At 36.0% G+C, this 13,504-nt stretch overlaps 1 protein-coding gene across 4 annotated transcripts in view; it reads right to left on the minus strand.

Moving 5' to 3' along the window:
• ndst4.L (N-deacetylase/N-sulfotransferase (heparan glucosaminyl) 4 L homeolog) overlaps positions 1–12,012 on the minus strand; it is a 152,747-nt gene extending 140,735 nt beyond the window's left edge. For all 4 annotated transcript variants that reach the window (XR_005967009.1, XR_005967005.1, XM_041590435.1 and 1 more), the window contains exon 1: positions 11,493–12,012. The gene's annotated coding sequence lies outside the window, so the exon portion shown is untranslated. The remainder of the gene's footprint in view (positions 1–11,492) is intronic.
• Positions 12,013–13,504: the final 1,492 nt, after the last annotated feature.

Here is a 13,504-nt window from a genome sequence, read left to right on the forward strand (position 1 = left end):
TTGAGAGAATTAATGCAAGCAACCAATTATTTCCATTCTCGCTAAAAGGTATCAATCAGTTTTTAAACTATATAATGTGCTTGCCAGGAAGAGAATTCAACAACTTCACAGGTTTGACTATAAAAAACCCTTTTTGCACTTCAGGATGAATCCTCTTCTCTTCTAATCACAAGGGATGCCCTCATTTCCTCTACTGATTATATTGAAAAAGTATCCTGCATGCATTTAAATCTCAAATGCATTGCCTTACATTCATTTACAAGAAATTCCATCTGCCTCTTTGACTCTGGACTCATCGGTTTCTCCAGGTCTACCTGAAGGATGGATTTCAATGTTCTGCAAACATTTCTGTCAGATATATATATATATATATATATATATATATATATATATATCATTAGTAATCAGATTATATAAAGTGGACCCAATACCTAGATCTTTATGTTACAGTTCAGAACATACAGACCATAGTGTGGCCTTGATCAGTCATGTATATAAAATGACAGAAAGTTTTCAGAGCAACAATAAATCATTTGAGCAACACTCAATATACTGCGTGTGTGTGTGTGTGTGTGTGTGTGTGTGTGTGTTTTTGATCAGACAATAAATGTATAGAGAAAGTGAAATTAGAAGTCCTTTCATGTTATGCGTTTTTCATTTTCATTTTTTTTCGGCAACATTTCTGTACTACATGTTGTCTAAGCTGTCATAAACTCACACTGATGGCAAATGTTATTGTTTTACACTATAAAAAAATACAGCCATTCAAATGTGCTGACCATGTATAAAATGCTGGTAATTTATGATTTTTCAGTAACTTGTGATAGCCATAACAGTTGCCATCAATTACTTTTATTTTGGTGGTCTCATTCCACATAATTTGGCAATCCTATGCATACTAGGCATCAAACAGCTCAGAAGCCCCCTAAAATTCATTTTCAGATGTTTTATCGAGTACCAAATAATAAGTGGCATATAAAATTTTGTAACTTTCAGAAATCTATTTTTCAAAAAAACTTTCAGCCAAGCTTTGTCATTTGGAGGCTCGGAGTAGCAAGGAATATTTACCCATTTTGGATTTGTTAGAATGTATATTTTTAGAATGTTTTTGAGGGGGTGGCCTTGCAAGCTAGATGCTTATGTCTGGAGTGGTGCTTTTAAACTTAGCCACAAATCTCAGTGAAACCGCATCTTATGGGCATGATAATAGAAGTGGCTTCACTTCTTAGGAAAAACACAATAGGACTCATGTAAGTATAGAAGTTCAATATGTAAATTTTGATATCAGATTTGCCAAATTCTTCGCCACAATTCCACTGTTAATGTGTCTGTGCATGGATTTTTACATACCCCAGTTGCACTTGATGATTCAAGACAAGTGCAACTGAATTTTGATGAATTAGACGTCATTGTACAAAAAATTGACAAGAGTTGAAATTGTGTAATCCTATTCAGTATTGTCATGACCCATGACACAATTATATGCCTTTTATTCATAGTACTGTTGATGATTTCTAAAACACTGTGACTGTTGACACTGTTGAATTCTACATAAATTTACAGTAAATAAGGAGCTATTGTCTGACATAGGAGATGAACTGATTGCATCAAAGTGTCATCACACATAGTGGATCACATAGAAGAATATTTTTTTTTCTAGCATGTAGCCCATATTTTTATTATGCAACACTTTAGCATCCTCAGCATTTCAGCAATAAAAAAATCATGTTGTAAAAGGTAAAAATAAAGCCTTCTCTTTCTCATCACATGAATGAATGATTCTTTTTTTGTGAACTCTGTCTTTCATTGCTTATGCCAGCAGAAAATTGTTCTATAAATTACTCATGTAGGGCGTATTGGGATTATATGGTCATCAAAGTTCAAATCAAGTCTACTGTACTGAAAAATATATTTGAACATGAGTACACCTTTCTCTGAAAGTACATTAATGAGATCTATTGCAATACAAAAATGTGCAATACATATATAATGTGAAAATACAAGTGATTTGTAAAAGAAAACCACTAAATGATTTATTTTAATATACTGAGCTTTTTATCACAAGTACAGAAATCCTTCTACAAAAGGCCCTGAAAAGAAAATATCGGATACTTAAATGTTCTGATCTCTTGAGATGCATTTATTAAATTATGATTCTTCTAACTATCATTATGTTTGTCATCCCTTAAGAATATTTTCATCAGACAGTCCTGTCAGACTGTATTCATAATGTCATCTGTCATTCTGACAGGTTTATGACCAAAGTTCAGGGCAGTGTGCATGTCCTTAATTTACAAATTTAATCAAATACTTAATAATGCTTTCTTTGCGGTTAACAGATACATGGCGCTGTCACATTCTTAAGAACCTCCAGTGTGTATACATATCAAATTTGAGAGGTTTTCTTAAACTGTGCAATGGATTGCTTCCTATTTGTCACAGCTCAGAGATGTTTTATTAATGTTTTAATGAATTATGATGCCCAACTACTTTAATTGCCTACTCACAGCACTGATACAGATGAGAAAGCATGGCAATTCAGAGCACAAATATAATAAGAAGCTTTTTCATGTACTTGGCATGAGTTTACCTTGCATAATGTATTAAGATAGTAATGCTTATCCTAAGATGGTACATATCAAAAAGGGTTATTATAGCTTTGTGGAAATAGTCTGTATTTAAGATATTAAAGATATTTAATATCTGCAAAACTGTGTATGTTAGATATGATCACCCTCTGACATAATATACCTCCATAAAGTTGACACCAAGTTATTTGTAAGCGCAACAACCAATATAAATCAACCAATAAAGTCAACAGTCACCTTGCCACGTAAGGCAATTCCAACGCACAGGAAAGTAACTAGATTATAGGCATTCTCTTTTGCCTGTAACTGCCACCTTTAATTTTGTGCCTGGCTTACTGCACAAGAAACTCTCACAGTGGCAAACATGGGAGCCAAATGTAAACTCAGAGAAGAAGCCATTAAGGAGAGAGCAAGGTATAGTCTGAAAGGATGGGTCAAAATCAGAAAAAAACACCAAATAATCATGAGGCAAAATCATAACCAGGAACAGACTGGGATCAAAACAGGAAATTAACACAAAGCACCAGACCAAAGCAGGAGTCAGGAACCAGACTATAGTGAATTCAGGAATAAGCTGGCTCTCTACATTGGGCAGTGGGAGCTAGGAGTTGTACAGACAGGCTGCTGGTAAACTATGAGCACCTATGGCCTGATTAATATCAGCTGAGTAGACTAAATTCCAACCTGAAAACTCAAGGACAACCCCAACTGTCTGCTCATACAGAGCAGAGGTATTACAGACTGCATAGCAAGTTGCAAGTCACTGGTTCAAATGCAGCCAGCATGTTACATACCAGTTTGGAAGTTTGCATATTAATTTGCTGTCCACCCTTGAATCTTCCTTTTTCTTATATATCAATGTAGCCCTTTTTTTATCTATTTATTCATAATGTATACCCTGCATCATCTGACTTCAGTCTTTACCAAATGATATGCATAATCCCTGTGAAGTGCTTGTTTATATTCTATTTGCTTGTGCTCAACTGCTAAACCATCATTCCTTAGCACTCAATAAATCCCTCACAGCTCACATTCCGGCTGGATCAAGTCCCATGAATAAGCATGTCAGTGAAAAACATCAACATATGACAATCTACTACTGAAGTGATCCTTTATAAGCTGAATAAATATGTCCATTTATGTTACCTTGAATCTTTGTTCTCCCTGTTGTTCCTAAAAAGTGAGCCCTGACCCAAAATCCAAGATTATGGTAGAGTAAAACCAAAAGCTCCTTAGCTATAACACCAGACCAGAATGTGAAGGTATATTGCAAAATAACTGGAATTCCATCAAATCTCTAAGGCAAGGGCCACAAGGCTATCCCTTTGCACTTCTCTACAATAAATCTTTATACCTGTGGAAAACTAGGATTTCTGATTGAACCAACTTTTTCCAAACAAATAACTTGTCTTCACTATATTTACCTTTAAACTTGAATTTTATGGCTCTGCTTTTCACACCTGGCATAAAAATACTGTACAACTCACTGCTATTCTTATGTTATTAACTTATGTATGATCAATTGACTATATGGTAAACATGTATTTCAAGTGCAAAAGAAGCTGTACATTGGTAATAAAGTATAAACATTTGACAAAAACTGATAAATTATGTCTTAAATAAAGCTTATATTAATGACTGCAATCATACATTTCTCCTCAATCCAGGCTGCTTATTAAACAGATTTCACATTTCCTCCTTTTTTTTGTAATGAATGAGAACAATCCACAAAACTGTTTTTCAGACAGACTGATAAATGTACTGTTGAGATTGGCTAACCCCCCTTTGTTCCCTCTTTTCCACCTCCCCACCAAAGAACAGACACTTGACCATACAATTGGGAAGGGAATGCTGCAGTTACTTATTGAAATATTGAAATTAATAATTACATAAATAAATATATAACAAGCCATAACTGAGTAGTGTAGTAAGAACACTTGTATCACAGTGTTAAAACAGTACCAACTCAGAGCCTGAAACCTGTTTCCTGCCTCTTCCCACAGTGCCAAATTGAGACTGTTCATCTCCCCTCAGGCCCTAAAGCCTACCTAGTTAACAACTCACCCTGCCCACTGCCCATTCAACTCATCCCTGTAGCTCAGAGTTAACTGTGCTCTTGGCCCTCCACCTGTAGAAAGCCAACTGCCCGTGTTAAGCCCTTAACCCAGAGATCCCCACTATCACTATTCAGGGAATGGGGGCAGCCCCCTTATGCACTGCTTCCCTCAGTTCCACTATGGATCATTAGGCTCCCCATCTTTCAAACTCTGGGGAGGTATGCATAATAATGCATCTAAAGCTATATTTCAGCATCCAAAGTCTGCTAAAAACCCATACATTATCTCTGAGCTGTTGCTCTGTTTAATTATCTTATTACAGTAGTCCAGTCTAAACTTAACATGAGGATCCTCTGACACAAGTGCCATTTTTGTCTCTTGCACAGGACATTTTTAAACTTGTTCGATTTTTCAAAAGTGCTAATTACCACAGTTTAAGTCATAGTCATCTATTTGCAGTGTAATGCAAAGTGGCCAGATTCTCATTAAGTTAAATCATCAGTCCTGGCTGCCAGATATTGGGAAATGTATGTCCTCGAAAAAATTTTTTTTTATACAGGATAAAGTGCACCTAATAAAATAATAAAAGATACAGGATGTAACCTTCAAATTCCATAAACTGCTTTAAGGCACTTAACCTGTGCTCCCCTATATTTTTGTGGTTGCAAATTCCTCTTTACCCTCTTTACCTATAGTATTGGTTGTTTTTTTTATGCAGCCACTTATACACCCATTTATTGTACATACAGTAGCTGCAGAATATGTTGGTGATTTAATAATAAAGGTAATTATTATAATAATAAAGTTAAAAATAAAAAGAAGAAATTAAGAATGAGATGTTGTATTAACCACTATACAATTTTGCTATTAGATTGAAAGAAGTTTGAGTGACATAGTTGTGGTTTGGGCTGTGCTATGGGTGTGGCACAAAAACAGTGAAATAGTCCATGATTGAACACTTCAGCTGCCCCTTGTTTCTATTTGTTTGATGAATATACTGTGTGTTACCAACTATAAGTGAGTATAACGAAAGACACATAGCATAAAATACTAAATGGAATCAAATACTTGATATATTTATGCCCATTTCCTGTCCATCCCAAGACTAATGTTCTGATTTTTTTTCCAGAAACAGAATATAGAAGCAATTCTGAAAGCATTCCAAAAACTTATGAGAATGTAAGTATGTAAGAATACAGACTATGTTTTTGCGTGTTTTGTTGGACTCACAGACCTTTTAATGATTTCTAATTCAGTTTAAAGACTTTATGCTACCTCTAATAACAGATAGTAGATAGGATTTGAATGTTGGAACAAACAGTATCAGTGCAGAAAATTATTTGGAGAAGAAGTCATGAATTAACAAGTACTGATACAATAATACATCTGCCCTGACTTTTGTTTTATACATATAATGAAGTACATTATTAGAACATTCTTATTTTGTTGTAATAGCAGATTCTTTCTGTGAACACATAAGTGGCAGATATATTATAGGTCAAACTAAGGAATCAAAAATGATTCGATCTACTTTGCAGTTTCTCAAAACTTTTTTCTAACAGCCAAGTTTTTTAACGAATTGACACTTTCTCAAAGCTGATAAAGGTTTCAGTTTGTCAAAATGTGTGAGACTGTTTTGTGCAGTCAACCTCCATTCTGCCCTGCGGCATGGTACTGCTCATCGCTGCTCAACAGCAGTGCTAACAACTATCACCTGTCTGAATCTTAGCTCCCTGATGCAAATTGCATTCGGGGAGAAAATATTCAGACAGTTGTTTTTGATATTAAATGCAAATAAAATTGAACATAAATTGTTAAAGCTATAGCAATGGGTAACTAACATAACTGCTCAGTAAAAATGACAGAAAGTTTTTAAATCATCCCCTAAATATGAATACTTGAGATTGTGCATATCAGGCCCTTAAAGTAATTCTGGAAAGAACTTAAAATTTATATAGTTAAAGTTGATAATTTTCCACTGCCTAGGAAAAATAGCTGGACTCACTTATTGGGAAAATAACATGCACACCGCAAAAAAGTCATAGAATATGATATAAAGCAAGGCGACTTTCAAATATGGTGAAAAGAAAAAAGTTTGAAAAAGGTAAAAAGTTTATAAATAAGGTCTTCCTTGGAATGTTTGTCAAAGGTCTAGAGGAACCACGAAACATTGGAATAATAAATAAAACATTATCTCTTTCAGGGCCGGATTTATACATAGGACGCCCCTAGGCCGGGACCACTTGTCACCCCCTTTCCACCTTCTATCTCCCCCCCTTCATATGCATGCACATTAGTCTTATCTCGTTGGGTTCAGAGCATAGGGATTGGTGCACAGGAGATTTGAAGAGCTATGTCACCAGTGCTTCTAAACCCATTGTGATGTGACTGGGTGACATGCCACCCCTAAAATTCTGCCACCCTAGGCCGGGCCTTTGTGGTCTTTCCACAAATCCGGGCTTGAACTCTTTCCACCATATTTTAAAGTCCTGTGAGTGCCTTGCTTTATATGATATTCTATATGACTTTTTTGTCATGTGCACCCAGGTACTTTTTCCAATATTAATATAATCTTTTCACCATATTTGAAAGTCCTATGAGTGCCTTGCTTTATATGATATTATACATACAGTATATATTTCCTAGGAGACAAAAATGAGAAGACGCAGGAGCCCTAGTCACCCCAGTCTTACACCTCAAGACACCCCAGTAATTGAGTATAATCAACCAAGACCTATTTGCAATGGAATTTGCCAAAAACTTTACTCCCAATGCCAAGGGGCCTCAAATGTGGACCAATACCTTGCGGGTCTCCCATTTCCCATGTAGAAAGGGAACAAAGGGCTTTCCCGGACAACTCTATCATGGAATTAGAAATTAAGGACACAATAATGAGTTTGCCTACCGAAAAAAAATCTAATTGTCTGGACTTGGGTTTTTTTTGGTAGGCACAGCTCATTATAGTGTCCTTAATTTCTAACTCTGTGATAGGGTTATATTATATTTTGATATGAAAAAAGTCAAGATAACAAATAAGTAAAATATGCAGTTTATTAAATCTGATTTTTTTTTAAACAGAAATTGTGGAAGTCTTATTTTCATCATTTCACATAGGTGAGTGCTTTAGCATACATTTGCATCAGTAGAAACAGCTTAATTTCCCTGTCATAGAAACACAAATGGTCAATGGCATCAGAAGCCAGTCATCCTACCAGTGTGTTTTGGACTGTGGGGGGAAGCCAGAGCACCCAAACAAAATAGGGTAAAATATACAAGCTTTGCACATTCAGTACACTTGCAAGAATCAAACAAAATATTGTTGTTTTGCAGTCTATTACCCTGACACCATGCATGCCAAACCTACATAAATTTTTATGTTAAGTTGGTTTGTTTAGGCAGCTGATAAATGCTTGCAGTGCTTGGCCTACCATATAATCCGCACTGCAAATCAAGACACAACAATGCTGTGGGAGGAAGTTATGGCATTAACTTTAGAAGTAATATTAGTCTACTGTTATTTCACTAATATTAGCCTCACTAGTTACATTTGTTGATTTGCAGAAATGCCAATGTATATCCTGTAGTCACAGTGTTGGTGGAAATATGAAAACGAATATGTATAAATATATTTAGATAATTTACTGTAGTACAGTTTTAAACCCCCCCTCCCATTTGTCTCTTGCATGCTGAAGAAGCTGTCTCTCTATGATTTGCTCTGCATTTCTGGAAAATTTGATCAATAATACACAAAGCATTTTCCTGAACAAGGTCAAATTTACCTTAACCCCTTCATCTCTTGAGAGACTTAATTGATTTCACCACTCCTAAAGAAACCAAATTACATTTCCCCTAATGCAGTTACTGATGAACTGTCTACTAGTAAGTCACAGTATCTAATTTGAAATGTATTAAAAGTGTGACATTTACAGATCATATGAAACTTTTTTTAGTATAAATAGACTGCAACCAGGCAATTTCCCAAGGCTGCCACATAGTAGATAGGGTTGTCATCTTTTCTGGACAAGAAAACCAGTATATATACAGTATATATGTAGTAGTTTATGTATGCATATATGTAGTAGTTTAACTCTGTTAACATAATAAAATTTACCAGCCACATAATAAAAAGACCAGCCACGTGGTGTCCCTTTCAGTAGATGAAAAAAACCTTAATACGTTTATTTAATTAATAAGTTTATTTTGAGTGAACTAAAAATGATCAATCGTATTTATATAACTGTTATACAGGTCATCTTAGTCCACTGTTTATAATACACATGCAAAAGATTTCGAGTTTTACAGTGCATGTGGCTTTTACAGTATAATTATTATAATGATGTGACGTGTTGTGTTCAAATTTTACAATACAAAGGCACTATGTAAAGCCTATATTTTGTTACTTTATAGTGTATAGCGTCCTGCATTACTGCAGAGGAAAAAAAGGTTCAATATTATAATATGAAATAATAATGATATTTTGTAAAAAGACTAAAATTATCTGTTTGTCTGTCTGTCTATCTATCATCTATCTATCTATCTATCTATCTATCTATCTATCTATCTATCTATCTATCTATCTATGAACAATCTTTGATTTTTTTTTTCAGCAGAGGTGAGTGAAGTTGATAAATGTGAAGTACTTGTAACAGTATGGTGTAAGTGTCTATAGAGGTTGACATTTCAAAGCAAAAGAAAAGGAGGTCCACCATGATGCTTTATGAGCACTGAACAGAGTTTAATTAAATTTAATAAGTGGTAGTAAACTGCTGTTATTTGTCTTTGTGAGCCTACTTACTATTGCTCCAAAAAAAATTGCACAAATCTGATGCTATCCGGCACAACCATGTGCATGATACAAGTACACATATCTTTGTATAAAGATATACATGGCCATCAACTTGGCACTCTTGGCTTGTTTACTATCCACTAGGTACCAGAATGATGGCTTATAAGCACAATGCACAAGAAGAGCCTTCTTCTAACACCTGATTTAAGCAGATATTAATTATAGGTCTTATTTACACCATGCTGTGTGCTATGTCTTAAACATGATGTGCTAAGTGCAACTAGCACAGGCACACGTTGCTAATTTGGGGGAATAGTTGGGCATATTAGTGTTCTTGGACCTCCTTTTAATGTATTTTTTACATATAACATCTGATATTCAAAATGCTCGGACCTGGGTTTTCCAGATAAGGGATGTTTCTGTAATTTGGATCTCAATATCTGAGGTCTGCTAAGAAATCCTTTAAACATTAATTAGACCCAATAGGATTGTGATGGAATAATAAGGAGTAATTATATTTTAGCTAAGATCAAGTACAAGGTACTTTTTTATTATTACAGATAAAAGGAAAGAATGTTAAAATATTTGAATTATTTGCTTAAAATGGAGTCTATGGGAGAGGGCCTTCCCATAATTCAGAGTTTTCTGAATAACCGGTTTTCAGATAATTGCACCCATACCTGTGTATATAAAAATGTATGGTGGTGTTAAGATAAATTAACACTTGTGGCCATACCCTTCCCATCCTCAGAGAGAAATGTAGAATGGAGAAACATAAATGAATTACTTTCTTTGCTTCCTGCACAGACTTTACAACCAGTTTGGATTATCTGGTGGGTTGGGGAGATCATGGCAATTTGCATAAACTGTTTATTCGTCAGAATACTGTTATGTGCTAGGCACAATTCCGATCATTTATTTGACATTACTAAGGACTAGCCTCTCCAATGCATATATGGAGCAACATAGAAACTGCATCAACTTCACCTTACTCCTTTGCAGATACTTGTTAGACAGACAAATAGTAATTTATTGAGTTTTTACAAAAGTAAAAAATGGGGAATACAGCTTTTAGATTATATGAAGACACTGCAAGGCCTTGTTTATCATGGTATACATAACACATACTATTTCAAATTATATCTATATATTAGAGCAAAGACTACAATACTGGACGCTTTCTGGCAATGTTTCACTTTGGAACATGGAACATTCTTAGGCAATGTTTCACCTTCCATATAATATCAAAAATTTAGCAAAATGCCATTTTGGGACCTCACATAAGTTTCTTGCTTGAAGCAAGTATGATAAATATCTCACTTGATGGAACTTTTAGGTTTCTGTGTCTGTGTTGTTCATAGCATCTCTTAAAAATCGACGTATTGACTCATTTCAAACACAAAACTGTAACAGCGTGGCATGTAAATATAAACTGCGAATCAATACTGTAAAGAGCAATTGCCAAATAGCAATATAAAAGAAAAATTGCTAAGCAAACAATCTGTCTTTATCACAGGACCATCTCTAATGAAAAAAACTGGATCAATAAATGAATGAAATAACCAATGCACAGATCTGCTGGATAAGGATTCCTGTGAGCAATTGCTGTAAAATGGCTTGTAATTATTCTTCATTAAGTTCCTTGAAATTAGAAGGAATGAGCTAGTAGGCGTCCAAAAGGGAAAACCACTAGCAAACCATCGGCATCAAAACATTTACAGTTTGCTGTTCCATCATTATCAATGGCCAAGCATGCAGAATTCAGTTATAATAGTGAGACAGAGCTCAAATGATGGGATGAGCAGCTTCAAACAAAAGGTGGAGTTTATGCTGCTTTCCAAAGAATTATTGCTCAATGTTTCCCTATATTGTGCTTGGTTTGCTGTAATTATTACATTACTATTATTTAATAGGCTTTTCCATCCATTCATAAGAGTTTGTTACTCACATAACTCGAAAAGACTTCTTGATTCAGGACTGAAGCATGCACGTTTGCTGTAAACCTACAGTATAAGACATGACTTCATTATTCATTTGGGTACTTTTGAAAGTGTGTCTTACCTGGATGGTTCTTGCTTGACTTGACTGCAGGGTAGGTTCTCTGAAGCAGAGCTCTGTTGTCCCGGATTTCAGAGAATTAGTGCTACCTATCAGTTCTCAGCATCAGTAGGCAAAGCTGCTGAACTCTCTCACAGCCAAGCCCTTTCTGTTACGTTCTCTCGCACACACTCAGCCTGAATTTCTTAAACATTCAGCCAGCTGGAATGATTCACACGTTTAGTGCATGGTTATAATGCACTTTCTAGCTTGGACACCAGAATAACACCAGGGAGCACTAAGAGACCGGCAGAAATGCAGTGAGAACTATTTAATCTCACCCACACCAGCTGCTTGCTTCTTCTCTCCTTGCTAGGCTTTGTGTAAAGCTAAAGTCATTTTTCCCCACTGCTGCTGCTGCTGCTGCTGCCCGTGCCTTTTCCTTTCTCTCTTATCACCAGAAGTAGAGCGGCATCTAGCAGTATTATGATTGGCAGAAGCAGCCAATTCCTTCAGCTGATCAACATCAGGGCTCTCAAGGACCAAGAGCTGCTGTGATGTCATCGAGATTGTGGGATGTAACTCATGGATCCTTTCCAATAGAAGCTAATTCAGAGATCAGCTGCATTCCTCTCAATCTACAATGATTTATTAGCGACTCCTGAAGGATTTGCAAAATCTGTCACTATACAGTTGGGGCACTTCATTCTATGCACCAGCTGCGTTCTAGTCAGGCAGCCGTGTATCCCACAGCCCCCTCCTGACACCTTCAATCAATGGTGCTATAAAATGCCTGATGGAAAATCTGACAAGTTTCTGTAGTTCATCTCTTTTTTAGGTGATCATGTCAGTCAAATCAAACCATGTGCATTTACTGAAGTGAGAGGCAGCAATAAGAAGGTCACAGGTTTTACATTCACTCGCAATCTGTTGTACTAATCAGCAAGGAGGGGGTGGGGGGGACTTGCTTGCTGCTCATCTGATTTAATATACAGGACTATCAAATCAGTTTATTGCCTTGGTTTTATATCAGCCTCTAAGGCATTGCATGGGTACGTTTCCAAAATTATTTTATCATTAATAAAAATTAGGATACTACGCATCTCTGTTCTAAATCGCTGGAGGCTGATTTAATAAAATGGCTTTAAATAAATCCTGGGGAGGTCACTTAATGTAGATTACAGACAGACAACTGAGAACACTTATTATAAATTCACATAAGAGTGTCAGTCAAATGTTTTGCATTGGAGTTAAATAGCCGGATTAGTCTTATGCTACAGAAAAGGTTATGATCACGGATCTTAACAGTGTGTCATTAAAAGTGGATGCAGATATATTTATTGAACAATGTCATTTCACTTACCGTAACAGTAAATCACTTGGTGCTGCTTGATTGTGCAGAGCCACTGTATCACTTATATGGTTTACTTGTAGCTAAGCTGCTTTATTTTTCTTCCAAATGAATGGCTGTAGCTGGTATTGTGATATGTTGTAATCATTTCTGAAATTTGTTATATGAAAATATCAAATATGTTCATTTAAGAAGTAGCTCTTTATATTCAGGTTAGAATGCATATTGGCTGTATCAACTAATGAATGCATCGGGTTCCCAAAGCAGTATGGTAGTACACTCTCATGTGAATACGGCTTGCAATGTTTTGTGTTGTTCCTCAAATAAGCTATAGCGATATTGTGAGATTAAATTTATTGGTCAGGTCTAAGTATAAATAGTGTATACCCCTCTCTTAAATACAATATGTTGCCCTGAACGAGCATAGCAATAGAAAGGCAGTCATGTAGTGTACAACCCCCAGTGTCAGGCAAGGCAAGCCCTGCCCTCATATTGCTCCCAGCAAGTCCTCTCTTTCTCATCCATCTCCCCACCCACTGTTATAGGAGAATTGAAGTTAGAGAAATAGAAGGAGAGGAACTGTGTGCATAGGGTCCCAGCACCCCAACCACACACACACCATTGAGCCCAAGGCACATGACTCTTCAGCCTTCCCCAAGTTCTGGCCCTGACACAGCTGTTATCC

Source organism: Xenopus laevis, chromosome 1L, assembly GCF_017654675.1.
Source record: "Xenopus laevis strain J_2021 chromosome 1L, Xenopus_laevis_v10.1, whole genome shotgun sequence".
NCBI classification, from domain to species: domain Eukaryota; kingdom Metazoa; phylum Chordata; class Amphibia; order Anura; family Pipidae; genus Xenopus; species Xenopus laevis.